This window comes from Pinus tabuliformis, chromosome 2_1, assembly GCF_031772625.1.
Source record: "Pinus tabuliformis cultivar Carrire ecotype Pingquan chromosome 2_1, CPIR1, whole genome shotgun sequence".
In the NCBI taxonomy this organism is placed as follows: Eukaryota; Viridiplantae; Streptophyta; class Pinopsida; order Pinales; family Pinaceae; genus Pinus; species Pinus tabuliformis.
Window position 1 is genome coordinate 17223129 of NC_142299.1, and position 13903 is coordinate 17237031.

Here is a 13903-nt window from a genome sequence, read left to right on the forward strand (position 1 = left end):
GTTTATGGACATATGTGATTGGGGTTGCAGTGCCCAAATATGTCTATAACAGTTGCCCCCTAAAGCATGAGGTCGTAAATCTTCTAATGTCGAGTGAAATGCTTTATCATGAGGATCCGAGGTTTTTCGAACTAGAAGGTGACCTGTAATAAGATACAATACAATACATTATCTTCATACTATTTTCATGATCTAGCTGAGGCAGGCATTCCCATGCTCAGCTTTATAAATTCATTTTCATGTACATAGGACAGACAATCATCTGTGAGGCAGACTGATGATTCTAGTAGAGCCATCATCCCTTAGTTTGGATGATTATTTGTGCAGCTATGATGTACATTTGATGTCTTTATTTTCCTGAATATATCGCAGCCCGGATGAATGAAACTAGATCCAGGGTTCTTCAAACTCGTTCAATCTTCGCCTGAAGTACAAGTCGATCCATGTGAAAAGATGTTCTGATGTCGAACATGGAAAGACATCACCTGATTACTAGCCAATGATGTAAGCTGTTAATAGGCACGATGGGAATCACCACGCAAAATCTTTCAGTCGAAGACCATTGATGTAAACCTGTCGCCGGAAGTGAGAAACTTGCCATTGAGGCATGCAAGCTTCAAAGTACTGAAAGGGTTGTTCCTAAGTCAACTTCTTGGATAATGAGCTGATGTCGACAAGAAGTGACCCATCGTAGGAGGGCCTTAATGAATCCCACATCTACGACATGGAATGGAGCAAATGATTTTGTGGAGGTGAAAACGATCTGATGATACAAGGTTCAGGGTGGCAGTCATGAAAGAATGGAGCATTAAGGTATTGCAGCGAATGAGGCGTTAGCTGGGTTGGTGAATTCTCTGAGCAACTTCTCTTGAACATATTGGCGACACTGAATGGATTGGTAGTGTTAACCCCAAAATGGATGGTACAGAGAACCAATGGTGATATGACCGGTGAACGGAATAACCCAACCCGACTCAATCATGGTGATGGAGTGAAAGTGTCATGTTCAAGAGCGACCTGCTACCAATGAAGTTCTTCAAGTTTTCTTCCCTTTTTCCCCAGTCATTGCTGACCAGTACCTCTTTATTTTTGTCAAGCTTGAGGAGGATAACATATGCTTGTTCTATAATTTACCCTTCGGGCAAACTTGTCGCTATGTTTTAACGAGCCTAGCGACAGTGAAACTCGCTCTTGTCTGCATGGACAAGTTTGTCGCTATTTCTTTAATGAGTTTAACGACAAAGATAACTCGGTCCTTTTTAGTTTTAGAGAGTCTGAAAAGAGACGGAAAGGAAACTCCAGTAGTCCTTTTTCGTAGTATAATCCCTTAAGTCCGAAAAAGTATAAAATAATACGAAAGGGATGACTTTTCGATTGTTTTAACGAGCCGAACAAGACAAGCGCTTGATCTTTTTGTGTAATGATCCCTTAGGTCCAAAAAGATTAAAATATAGAGGAGGGATGGCACTTTCAATCACTTTAACGAGCTGGAGATGCCAATTGCTCGACAATCTTTTCATATTTTACGAGTCTAAAAAGAGCTTAAAGGAGACTCGTTTTTTGAGGAACGAGTGATGTTTTTGGATAGAAACTGGTTCCGGGTAAGTTTTGGAACTTTTCGATCACGACAGTGTAAAGAAGGTGGCCAATAGAATCACTCGTCATAGCTGTTCCTCAAAAGGGTAAACTATCAAAGGCGTATGATCGGCTAAAAAAGAGTGGAGGTGATGGTAAGAACATGACCAAGGTTCAAAAGTTGATAGCTATGCAATCACAAAGGTTATTTACCGAAGGTGGGTTCATTTTTTAATGAGCTTGAACTCTGGGGGAACATATGTTCATTGCTAGGTTTATTTTTTAACGAGCTTGAACTTCGTGTAAACCTAGTCGTGCCAGTCGTATAATAAGGGTGTCTCTCATTAGTAGGTTCATTTTTTAGGGAGCTTGCCCCATGTGAAACTTTGCTCCAGAGCCTTTTGTATGCAAGCTAGGAATGACCAACTACTGTCCTAAGGGTTAAAGAACTACTAAGGTTAGGTAGGATAGTTTCTTGGTGGGAAACATCTCCTTTACTTTGCCGTTTCCGTTGGTCCCGGCAAAGGTGAATGGTGGATCAGACCAATCACCTAACTTAAGCAGTTGAAGTTAGTAAAAAACTACGGGGTTAGAGTTATGCTGGTCGCTTTTCACTTGCATAAAAAAGGTTTGCATGCCCCCAGGTATAAAGAGAAGTAGAGTTTCCAGGTTACTGTATGGAAGTTCTTGCATCAAAGCAAGATTGTTTCATCTGCAAAGCAGACAAAACACTTTCTTGGCTCTGTCCATCGAAATAGACAAAGGTGAATGGTGTCAGTTCCAATCACATAACCTTTGACAAGAGAATCCTTTTCCAGTCTAATCCCATTTTCCTAAATGGACGGGTGTGTCAGACTAGTCATATATCCTACGCAGAAACCTACCTTATATCTGGGGCTTTCCTGCCGAAGCAGACCAGGGCGCATGCCCCCTGGGTTTAGTCACATTCACCGAATCACTTGTGCTCATCAAGTGGATGAACTGGAGGTTGATGAGACATTCCTTGTGCAAAAAGACCATTTAGGGATGGCATTTGACTAGTAGCCATGTTTGAACCGGGGAATGAAAGCTGGTCTACAATCTGGACCATTCTGCCTTCATACGGGAAACACATCACCCGAAAGAGTGAGGAAACAATAGCTCCCATGCTGTAAATGTAGTCACGCCCAAGGAGTAGATTTTAATCTAGCGGCCCTTGGACTACCATCACGTTTAGATGAACGATTTTCCTTCTCAAAGTTATAGGCAAATTTGGAAGGATCCCTAACGGTCAACTGGTTCCTTTATTGAAGCCTGATAGATTTTGAATCTCAGGCAGAAGCGATGGCGAACCAAGCGCTTTCCAAGTAGTTAAGGAAAGGATACTCACGGAAGCCCCTTCATCTATGATAGTACCAGCCATGATCATTTTGTAAGCTTGTACTATGATTCGGAATGGTACATTAGATGGTAGGCGGGGTCTCCCTAGTAGATTCCAATCGAAGGAAACGACTAGATTACTTGGAGGAGGGACCGAATAAACGGCCAGAAGAATCTCTGACGAACTTCCTTCCTGCGATAAAGGAACGGGTAGATTGCCCCCATGTTCATCAGATTATGAATTAACAAAAATAATTTGAACGGTGTCGTTCTCATTCTCTTTGGTGACTTTATCATCTGAAGGTGGACCTTCTGAAGACAAGAATGGGTCGACTGTTGTCTCGACTTGTTAACTTTGGTCCGGTGTGGACTCAGAGGGTTTATCTTCAATGATAGGTGCTTCGAAAGATAACAAAGGTGTGTCAGTTGGATTTTTAACTAGCGATGGACTCGGCAAGGGTTTCTTGTATCTAGGAGGAAGTCGCTGCAGTGAAGCAGAACGGTTATCCAAGACACTTTTAGCTTCGTCAAGGAAAAGACAACGGTGGAGGGCATGATCACCTTCACACAATCTACAAGGAAATTTAGATCTTCCTTTCTGTCCATTGACTTCGTTTTCACTAGTTGATGGTGTGCTCTCAACATGATCGTCAGATGTTGAAGACACCGAATTGTGCAAGCGGGGAGACTAGTCTCTTAAGATTCGTAGGATGCAAGGACAATCTCGATGATAATGGTCTCCTTTGAAAATGACACATGGAGATTTAGGTTTGGATGGTGCAGTGTGTGGATTTCCGCCAGATGATGCATGGTTGCCCCCTTTCGCCGTTGGCTTCTTCTTCTTCTCCTTCCCTTTCTTCTTCTTCTCAGTTACTTGGTTTTTAGCGTTACTAGCTTCACCAAGCGAAGAGGAAGAAGGAGAGGGAGAAACAAACGAAGTAGAAGGTGGGGGAGCGACTTCAGTATCATCTGGTTGTTGATTCAATTGCTGAGGAATTACAGTGTTTTGAACGACAAAGGTCGAGAAAAGCCATACTGGCAGGCCAATTGTGAGTCCTGGAAGGGACAATGTTGCCATGTGTGGAGCACCAACATCTCCCCAAGAAGAGAAAGGACTAGGATTCCCCCCAAGGGAAAATCCTTGATTGGTGGACTCCATTTTCTCAACCTAAGACCAATGAAGGAACAGTGATGCTATTCCGATTAAAATAAATTTTATGACGCTTTGACACAACTTGCTTTTTCAATTTTTAAGAGTCGAGAAAAAGCTAAAGGTGGCTCTAGTCACCTTCGATTTTTAATGAGCCTGAAGTGACAAGTGCTCAAATGGACCTTTTCTTTTAAGGAGTCTGAAAAGGAACGAAAGTGACTACTCTGGAAATCTAGATAGAGGGATTACCAAACCAATCGCAAAACTACAAAATACTTTTTATATACGACAGTCAATCTTCCCGAATGTTGTGTTCAGTGCATTGCGATCGATAGGGTGGCAGACACGGCTTCCTAAGGATAAAGGATATCAGCCTATTGTGGTCTCCCAATATATACTCGATGGTACGTGGGAGCACAAGTCCATACTGGAACTTGTTGTATCAAAGAGGAGGAATCACCCAACCTACGATGAAAATGATAGTTACCAGGCTTTACGATGCCGGAATACGTCTCTAGCCTAGACTTCTAGATGTTGTGCGTTAGGTTCCAAAGCGTTTTTATGTTCATTGAGGTTTATTTTATAGTTGATCTTTCTTAAGAAGTTTGCCTTTAAGGTTCACCGCGTGATGTAGATATACAATTCCTAAACATGCAATCTAAGATGATAAACAGTCGTTTAATTTCTTTTAGCAATGAAAATCCTAGCTACTAAGGAGAGAGAAATAAAATTCTTTAACCATAGAGCAAAGAGCACACACTAGATGCACTTTTCCTAAATCAATTTCCGCATGCAGTCTAAATGCAAATGCACATGCATGTATTTGTTTTTCAGTTCCCTTAATGTGAGAATGACAAAAAGAAAACTAAGTACAGATCTGAACTATTTTCTTTCAAAGCAACAGTACTAACAATTTTCTCTTTTCGAAATGAAAGGAAGACTAAGACGACACTTTGCGATTTTGAATTTAAAACTGCTTTCGACACTTGAAATATTAATAATTTCAAAATCAAGTACAATGGCAAAAGTGTAATCGACTATCTAAAAGAGGAATACTTTAGGACACTCTTTTTCTTGACTGCAAACGACAGTTGTGACACTTTCAAATCAAAAGACGACAATTTTATTAAGCTACTTTTTGTAAAGGAGAACTGTAAATGATGAAAAATACATAAAAAAAACATTCATAAATTTTTATCAATGGAGGCTAAATAATGCAAAGGAAGAAGATTTCAACAGTGATATACTGATCATGGACAGCAAAACTACTAAATAAAGCTGAAGACAATGAAGAAAAAACCAAAATCTGGAGGCAGAAACAGTCTCACTCAATCATCGCATCTGTAACATAGGTGTTACCGGGAATAGTATCCACTCGGATGCTGCTATTCCCACTAAGATGGGTGGCTATCTTAGAAACAAACAAGTAAAGTCTACTTTCGTTTTCTTTTATGAAAATAGACAAGAGGAGAACCAAGAAGACCAACCTTAGTCTTGTGCTTGATTTCCTCTCCTTCTTGATAGAGCTTCGCCGCTTCTTCTTCGTCTGCCCAGCTTCAGAGAGAACCTGTGGAATCACAACAACATACTACTATCGAAGAAACAAATATCTATATTCATAAATAACACAAGACCAGATGTGTGTTAACCATACAAATGTATATATAGACAAGTACACAAGAATATGGAAGAAAACTAGAATAGCTTTATTAAGATGAAAAGTAGCAAGAGGATTACAACCATATGTTCTGACCCAGCATCATCCTCTAGCTAGAAAGCCCTTCTTCACCTCAAGCAAAGCTTATATCACCCAACACTATGAATATACATCAGAAAACCAACAACACTTCTCTATAAGATACAAAATTCTAGCCTTCCACCCCTGGATCTCTGGGATGAGAGATCCATATATAGATATTTGCAAAGGTGTGAGTCAGCTCTGGGTTTTTTGATTAGTGTCTTCTCTCTGATAGTTCTTGGTTCCACTTGGAGATTTCATTGATCTCTTACTCATCCTTGAGCGAATTCTGAGAGGCAAGTGTCATATGAGAAGTTTCTAGAAGATTCCTTGATCATCCACTTAGCAAACTGTCTCCGCCACTTGTCTATTCTCGTCCATCGCACCCTGTAGAAGGACTTTTCAATATGCATCACACCTCTCGTGTGTATTAGGTGTGATGCATCGCACCCTCTGCACTTGGCATTCAGTATGGTCTAGTTTTGACCATTTATGAGCAGTTTTTAGTGGAGAACTTCTGGGAGATGATGTAATCAGTTGACCTTGTTCCTTTAGGCAGTGAAGCAACACTTTTAGGGACTTAGGAGCCCTTAGTTTATGGACATTTATTATTAGGGTTGAAGTTCCAAAAAATGTCTATAAAGTTGCCCCCTAAAGCATGAGGTCGTTAATCTTTCCGATGTCGGGTGAAATGATTTACTATGAGGATCCGAAGTTTTTCCGAGCTGGGAGGCGACCTGTAATAAGATACAATACAATACATTATATTGACAACATTTTTACATGATCTAGCTGAGGCGGGCATTCCCATGCTCAGCTTTATAAATTCATTTTCATGTACATAGGACAGACAATCATCTGTGTGACAGACTGATGATATGGACTCATCATCCTTTGATTTGGATGATCATCTGTTCGGCAATGATGTACACTTGATGTCTTTATATTCCTGAATATATCGCAGCCCGGATGGATGAAACTAGATCCGGGGTCTTCAAAACTCGTTCAATCTTCACTCGGAGTACAAGTCGATCCATGTGAAAAATGTTCTGGAGTCGAACATGGAAAGACATCGCCTGATTACCAGCCAATGATGTAAGTTGTTAACAGGCGCGAGAGGAATCACCAATAATGACAATGACCCTCAAGGTACTACAGTACAATTCACGTGGTGTGAAAAAGGACTTGGCGTCGAACACCACGTAAAATCTCTTGGTCGAAGGCCATTGATGTAAACCTGTCGCCGAAAGTGAGAAACTTGCCATTGAGGCATGCAAGCTTCAAAGTACTGAAAGGGTTGTTCCTAAGTCAACTTCTTGGATAATGAGCTGATGTCGACAAGAAGCGACCCGTCGCAGGAGGGCCTTAATGAATCCCACATCAACGACACGGAATGAAGCAAATGATTTTGGAGGTGAAAACAATCTGACGATACAGGGTTCAGGGTGGCGGTCATGAAGGAATGGAGCATGAATGTATTGCAGTGGGTGAGACACAGGTGAATTGTCTTAATGACTTCTCTTGAACATATCGGCGACACTGACGATGGATTGGTAGCGTTAACCCCAAAGATGGATGGTGTGATGGACCAATGGTGATGACCAGTGAATGGAACAACCCAACCCGACATGGATGCAGAAGGAAAGTGTCATGTTCAAGAGCGACTTGCTACCAATAAAGTTTCTTCAAGTTTTCTTCCCAATTTTCCCCAGTCATTGTTGACCAGTACCTCTTTATTTTTGTCAAGCTTGAGGAGGATAACATATGCTTGTTCTATAATCCACCCTTCGGGCGAACCTGTCGCTATATTTTAGCGAGCCTAGCAACAATGAAACTCGTTCTCGTCCATTTGGATGAGTTTATCGCTATTCGGTTTTAACGAGTTTAACGACAAAGATAACTCGGTCCCCTTCAATTTTAGAGAGTTTGAAAGAAACGGAAAGGAGACTCCAACAATTCTTTTTCTTTATGTAATCCCTTAAGTCCGAAAAAGCGTAAAATAATACAAAAGGGATGAATTTTCGATAGGTTTAACGAGCCGAACAAGACAAACGCTCGATCTTTTTGTGTAATAATCCCTCTGGTCCAAAAAGATTAAAATCTAGAGGAGGGATAGCACTTTCGATGACTTTAACGAGCCGGAGAGGCCAATCGCTCGGCAATCTTTTCATATTTTACGAGTCAGTTGAAAAGAGCTTAAAGGAGACTCGTTTTCGAGGAACGAGTGATGATTTTGGGTAGCAGCTGATTCCAGGTAAGCTTTGGAATTTTCCAATCACGGTAGTGTCACAAGGATGGCTAATAGAATCACTCTTCGTAGATGTTCCTCGAAAGGGTAAACAATCATGTGGGGGTGAATGATCGGCTAAAAACAGAGTGGAGGTGATGATGAGAACACGACCAAGGCTCAAAAGCTGGCGATAAGGCATTCATAATGGTTATTTACCGGTTCATTTTTTAATGAGCTTAAACTCTAGGGGAAACATTTGCTCATGACTTATGTTTATTTTTTAACGAGATTGAACCCAGTGGTAACACTGCTCACGATAAGTTTGCATGCCCCCATCATAATAACGCAAATCGAGGTGCATGCCCCCCAAGCTTCATTGCATTCAATGCGGTGGTTGGAATGAAGGTTTACCTTCGAGATCTTTGAAAGACTCGATTTGGAAAGGGAGTTGTTTCATTTTTTTAATGAGGTTGACATAGTAAAAGAACTATCCTCATGGCGACCTTTGATCACAATTCATAAGGGGTTATGAAGGAAAGATCTGGCTCTAATGCCCCCAGTACATAATGTACAACATCACTGAAGTGATCATCAGATGATGTAGCTATGGTAGGGCTTGGAGGCAATGCCTCGCGATGATCCACACTATCAAAATGTTCTAAGTTCTTCTTCATTTTTGTTGACGTAGAAGATATCATGGGACAGGTTTCCACTGTGGCCACTGTTAGCCTCATATTGCAATAGGTGTTCATATTTCATGATTGACAGTGGAAGTGCCAAAAATGTTCATCTTTTCCATGCTGCAAAAGTTCCATTTTTGAAGGATTTCATAGTTAAGGGAAGGCCAAACAGTTTAATCTTGGCTTCCCTAGGTTTAAATTTCATGCTTTAGAATATAGAGATGAATATCTGTCCAAATTGTTTAATCTTGGCAGATTTGTAGATAGGTAGAGAAGCAAGGGCGCTCAATAGCTTAATCTGAGCCCCGAAAGAAATAAGGATCGATTTAGATAGGAGGATATCCAAAAGAAAAGTTGTAAAGCTGGGTTTGCAAGTTCAAGTGCACCCAAACCAAAAAGAAGATAAAATGCTAGGTAAGTAGGCTAGGTAGGTAGTTTTGTGGTGGCAGAATAATGAATTGTGATCCATTTTATGTTCTCAAGTGTCAAATCTGTTCAGATCACAAGTATGAGGCAGTTTTTAATTTGGGCAGCTCAAGCGAGGCATGTCTAACTCCCCCTACTTCCTTTTCCCCCAATTCATTCACTAATTTTCCCAAAGATATTGGGATCTGCTCAATACTCCTAAATTGCTCCATTTAAATCTTTTCTCCCCTTTTTAAGCCTAAGCATTCCTATACTTAGCGCTTTCTTGTCATTTTCATATTAACTTCTAACATTATTATGTAAATCCCTATCTATTCCCCCCCCCCCCCTTACTAAAAAGCACTAAATAGCTCCCCTACGTACATGTCCCCTCCTTCTGGTTGAAAAATAACCATAAGTATGCTTGGGAATTGCTAAGTTTGCCTAAAACTTAGCAAGAACCCTCCTCTTACCTCTTTAAGCCATCTCCCAATGCTTTGGACCCCTTCCAAAGCATAAAATCCTTCTTCCTATGCATTAAAACCCTCCATCAGCCATGTTTTAACCTTTTCAAGGCTCAAAACCCTCATTCATACTTTCGGACCCCTTCCGAAGTATTATAAATCCCTCATTTTGCTTAAAAACCCTTCTTTGATCAGAGAATCCCTTCTCCAATCATATATATTCCTTCTAAAGCATTGGAAACCCCCTCTGATTGCCTCCCCCTCCCCTCCGACGTGATATCGCTGTCGGAGGTCGCAGCAAGCATTGTTGGCCTTTATATGTAAGTCCCCCGATCCATATTCGCCGATCGCCGATTGCGATATCGCAAGTCGAGAGTCGGCAGTCGCAAGGGTTTACGCCCACATAACATGCCCCCACTCCTCCGCCGATAGCGATATCGCTATCGCAGCCGAAAGCATATCGCTATCGGGAGCCATTCCATATCGCATTCCCCATTATATATCGTTTCCCCGCATTTATCGTTATAAACCATGTTTATTGTTTAAACTGTGTTTTCGCCGCAAATCCATATTATATCGCGCCGCAAGCCTTATCGCTATTTTCACATATCACATCGCAAATAATACATAAAGGCCCGCCCCCCGGGTTTCCTCGATTGTGATATTGTGACCAAATCTCAGCCGTCCATCGCCCCCGCTCATCCAACGACCCGTATTTATTCGCATCACCCCCATATATGGCTCTGACCAGCGGAGCCAAAATATTATAAAGCGCGGCATATAGATTTTTCGAGTCCGAAAAGGCCCTTTGTACAGCGAAGAGGGAAGGCTTCGATATTCCGAAGCCGAAAAGCAATAAAGCAAAGCCTAAAGTGTGTCGGGTCTGAAAAGGGGTAGTATTGTACGCTCCTTTTTGGGGCCCGAAAAGCTATACAAAACAGTTTTGAAGGGATTTCGGGTCCGCAGACCCGTTTCAATTGTAAATCCGCCGATTTGGGTTCGCCGATGGGCCAGACCCGATTTCAAATAAAAGTGGGCCTATAAGCAGTTCGGGTCCGCGGGCTATATCGCTCATCGGAGGTGTTGTGTGTTGGGACTGTCGATCCGCCGATCGCCGATTTAGCGCCAGCCGTTGGATCGGCCCGCACCGGATCCAACGGCCAGGATTTAATCTAATGAACAGTGTCGCACCCGCCCATGTTTTTCGCGATTTTTGCGTGTAAATGGGCATTTTGCCTGTTATAAAGGAAAAAAGGCTATTTTTCATATTATTCATATCTATGTCGCGCGCGCCTCTTCTTCAAGGGAACAGGGTCACTCTTCAGTCAATTTTGATCGCTCCAGGTCCAGATTAACTCCAAAATGCAGGATTTCAGCCTCAATATGCCTTCAGCATCTGTTCTTCCGCCAGTTTTGCAGTTTTTCATCATGTTTAGAGATATTTGATTGGCCAAGCGCCGAAACTCCTCCAAAGCCTCCAGAAGCCCGTAGACAGCACAACAATAGTCAGATCTTGTCATAAGTGGCCATAAAGGGACAATGGGACAGTCAAAGCACATCAGAAGCCAAGAAAGAGCCCATATGCATGCCAAAGTGTATCAGGATGCAGCAGGGACTATCAGTGAAGGTTTTCAGTGGAAGATATTTATTTTCCAAAGCAGATGAATAATAAAGGCCCCCATTAAATTCAATAAGGTAGTTTTGAGCGATAAAGGCTCACTAGATCGCAGTTAATGCGCTCCAATGCCACTTAGCAGCAGCAGAACCGCCTAAAAGAGGCAGTTCAAGTGAAACAGGCCTAGATTTTGCAGAAACTGTGTATGAAGACACATATGAGCGGTGCTGCAAGTCCCAAAGCACAGTTATGGCTAAAATGACAACGCATTGCTCAAAGGACCATATTAATTCATTCTTGAGGCTGCTGCCCCGGTGCAGCTGTTAGATAGATATTTTTTACATTTATTTTCGATAGATGTTAGGTTAGAAGCATTCATTTCTTCAGATCTGTCTCAAATCTGCTGTTGTAGATATTTTTTAGATATTTTATCTATAAATACCTCCCTCTGTATTGTGAAAAGGGTTGATTGGTTGATTTCCTCTTTCCGGATTTGCCCTGTAAGTTTAAGAACCTCTGTAATCAAAGATTGTTGGAATATTTGCATCTGAACTGGCTGGTTGTGCTTTCAATAGCTGAAGAGCTTGATATGGAATTCTCGTGCTTGCTCATGGTTCAATAAGTCTTTCCTCCCTCTGTTTATCAGTTTATATGTATCAGTATAATCTATATATCATAATCTAAGTTGCAGGAAGAAGGAATAGATCAAAACTGGCTTTCATGCCCTCTGTGCTCAATTCTTGTAACTTTTCTATGTTTTCCTCTGAATTAGTGATGAATATGCATGCTTTATTAATCATGTTTAAGCTAGTTCTCTCATTTCTGAATGATGTTTAGGAATCCTTCATTGCTCCTACATAGTCTTCATTCACATTCCCTCTTTGGCTGGATGAAAGATCCTTAACTGCCTCTCATCCCCTGACCTCCATTTCATCCTTGTTCCAGCATTAATCATTGTACCATGTGTAGCTATCCTGCTCCATATTCCCCTCTTCTGCCAAGGAAAACCCACCCTTTAGTTCACATTCATGGACTCCATGCCCAATGGTTTGAACTTCGTACACTTTGCATGCCAACTCTGCTTGAATAAATCAACCATCCCACCAAACTAAAACAAAACCCATGTGCATGATATCTAGCCTAAAATCATCCTTTAAACAAAGCTAAATCCTAAAGAGAGAGCCCTCTCTGACTGCTGGTAGGCTAGGACCTGCAGTCCAAAGATTGGTTTATGGTTACCTCGGTCGTATTCCCTTAGGAGTCAAAGGGAACAACCTGAGTGTTAACATAATGGCGACTCCACTGGGGAAGAATCATTTGTTTATTGCTGTAAATCCCCATTTTTGATTAGTTTTCCTTTCGAATAAGTCTTAAACTTGTTTTGAAAAATCCCAAAAAATCAAAAAATCTCAAAATATTTTGTTTCCTGAAGAAAATTCCCCTTTTTCTTCAAGTTTATTTCATATTTAGCTCTGGTCTGTGTTGGTGGACAGAGATCAGACCCCTCAAAGTTGATTTATCCACCTGGCGACTCCACATAATCCTCATAATAAAGACTCCGCTGGAGAAATGAACCCAAAAGAAATATATGAGCAGATCAGGCTGTTGACCCGGATTATTATCCAAGAGGTCATGTTCTTTCTCTTCCATAAAATTTTGTTGTGTATATTGTATTTTAAAGACGAGTTTAAATTTGATTTTTATGATTTGCCTTTTGAAAATGTTGAGGAAAGCCCTCCTTGCACATTAGAACAGCAGCCTTTAAATGCTGTTGAAGATCATCATGCAGCCAAGGAGGAAACAAGTATCAAAGCAAATCATCCTATCCCTGTTCATATCGAGCCGAGTCATTCAATCCCCGTACATAATCTCTTGCCTCGTAAGGTTCCTGATAGATATAAGCCTCTCATTTTGCCTCCCACGCTCAATCCTTTGCCTAAAGATCATCCTAAGTATCTCCCGAGATTTGATGGAGAGAATGGTGTTACTGCCCAAAGGCATATCCAGGCTTTTGAAGACTATCTTAATATATTTGAAGTGCAAGATGAGGATGTTAGTATTAGGCTGTTTGCCCTTTCTTTGCAAAGCGAAGTTAGGACTTGGTTTAAAGCATTGCCTGAGGCTAGCATCTCTAATCTTCAGCAGTTTCTCAATCTTTTCCTTGATAGATGGATGATTAAAATTAATTTCCTCTCGCTCATTCAAGATTATGATCAGTTAAAAAGGCTTCCTAATGAATCTGTTCAGCAATTTTCTGATCGATTCAATCAAGTTTATCTTTCTATGCCATTGAATATTAGACCTCCCCCTGATCTAGCTCTATTGCATTATCCAAGAGCTTTTGATGCAGAAATAGAATTCCGTTTAAGAGAAAGGAGCCCGTCCACCATGAAGCAAATGCAGGACATAGCTGTGGACGTGGAGGCAAATCTGAAAATGAGGGAGGAGCAGCGCAAAGCAGAGGAAAAGGAAAGACTTCATAGTTTGTTACAAAAGTCAGAGGAAATGATGCAGCTGATCACAATGAAAGTGGAATGTTTAGAGCACCAGAACAGATCTGTTTTGCAAAAGGAAAGTAGTGATATTCATGAACAAACCTACCACAAATCAGATGACATATTCATACAGCCATATGTGAAGGAGCAATCTCCTGATATACTATGTGAATATGGCGGCTTCTCTTCTTT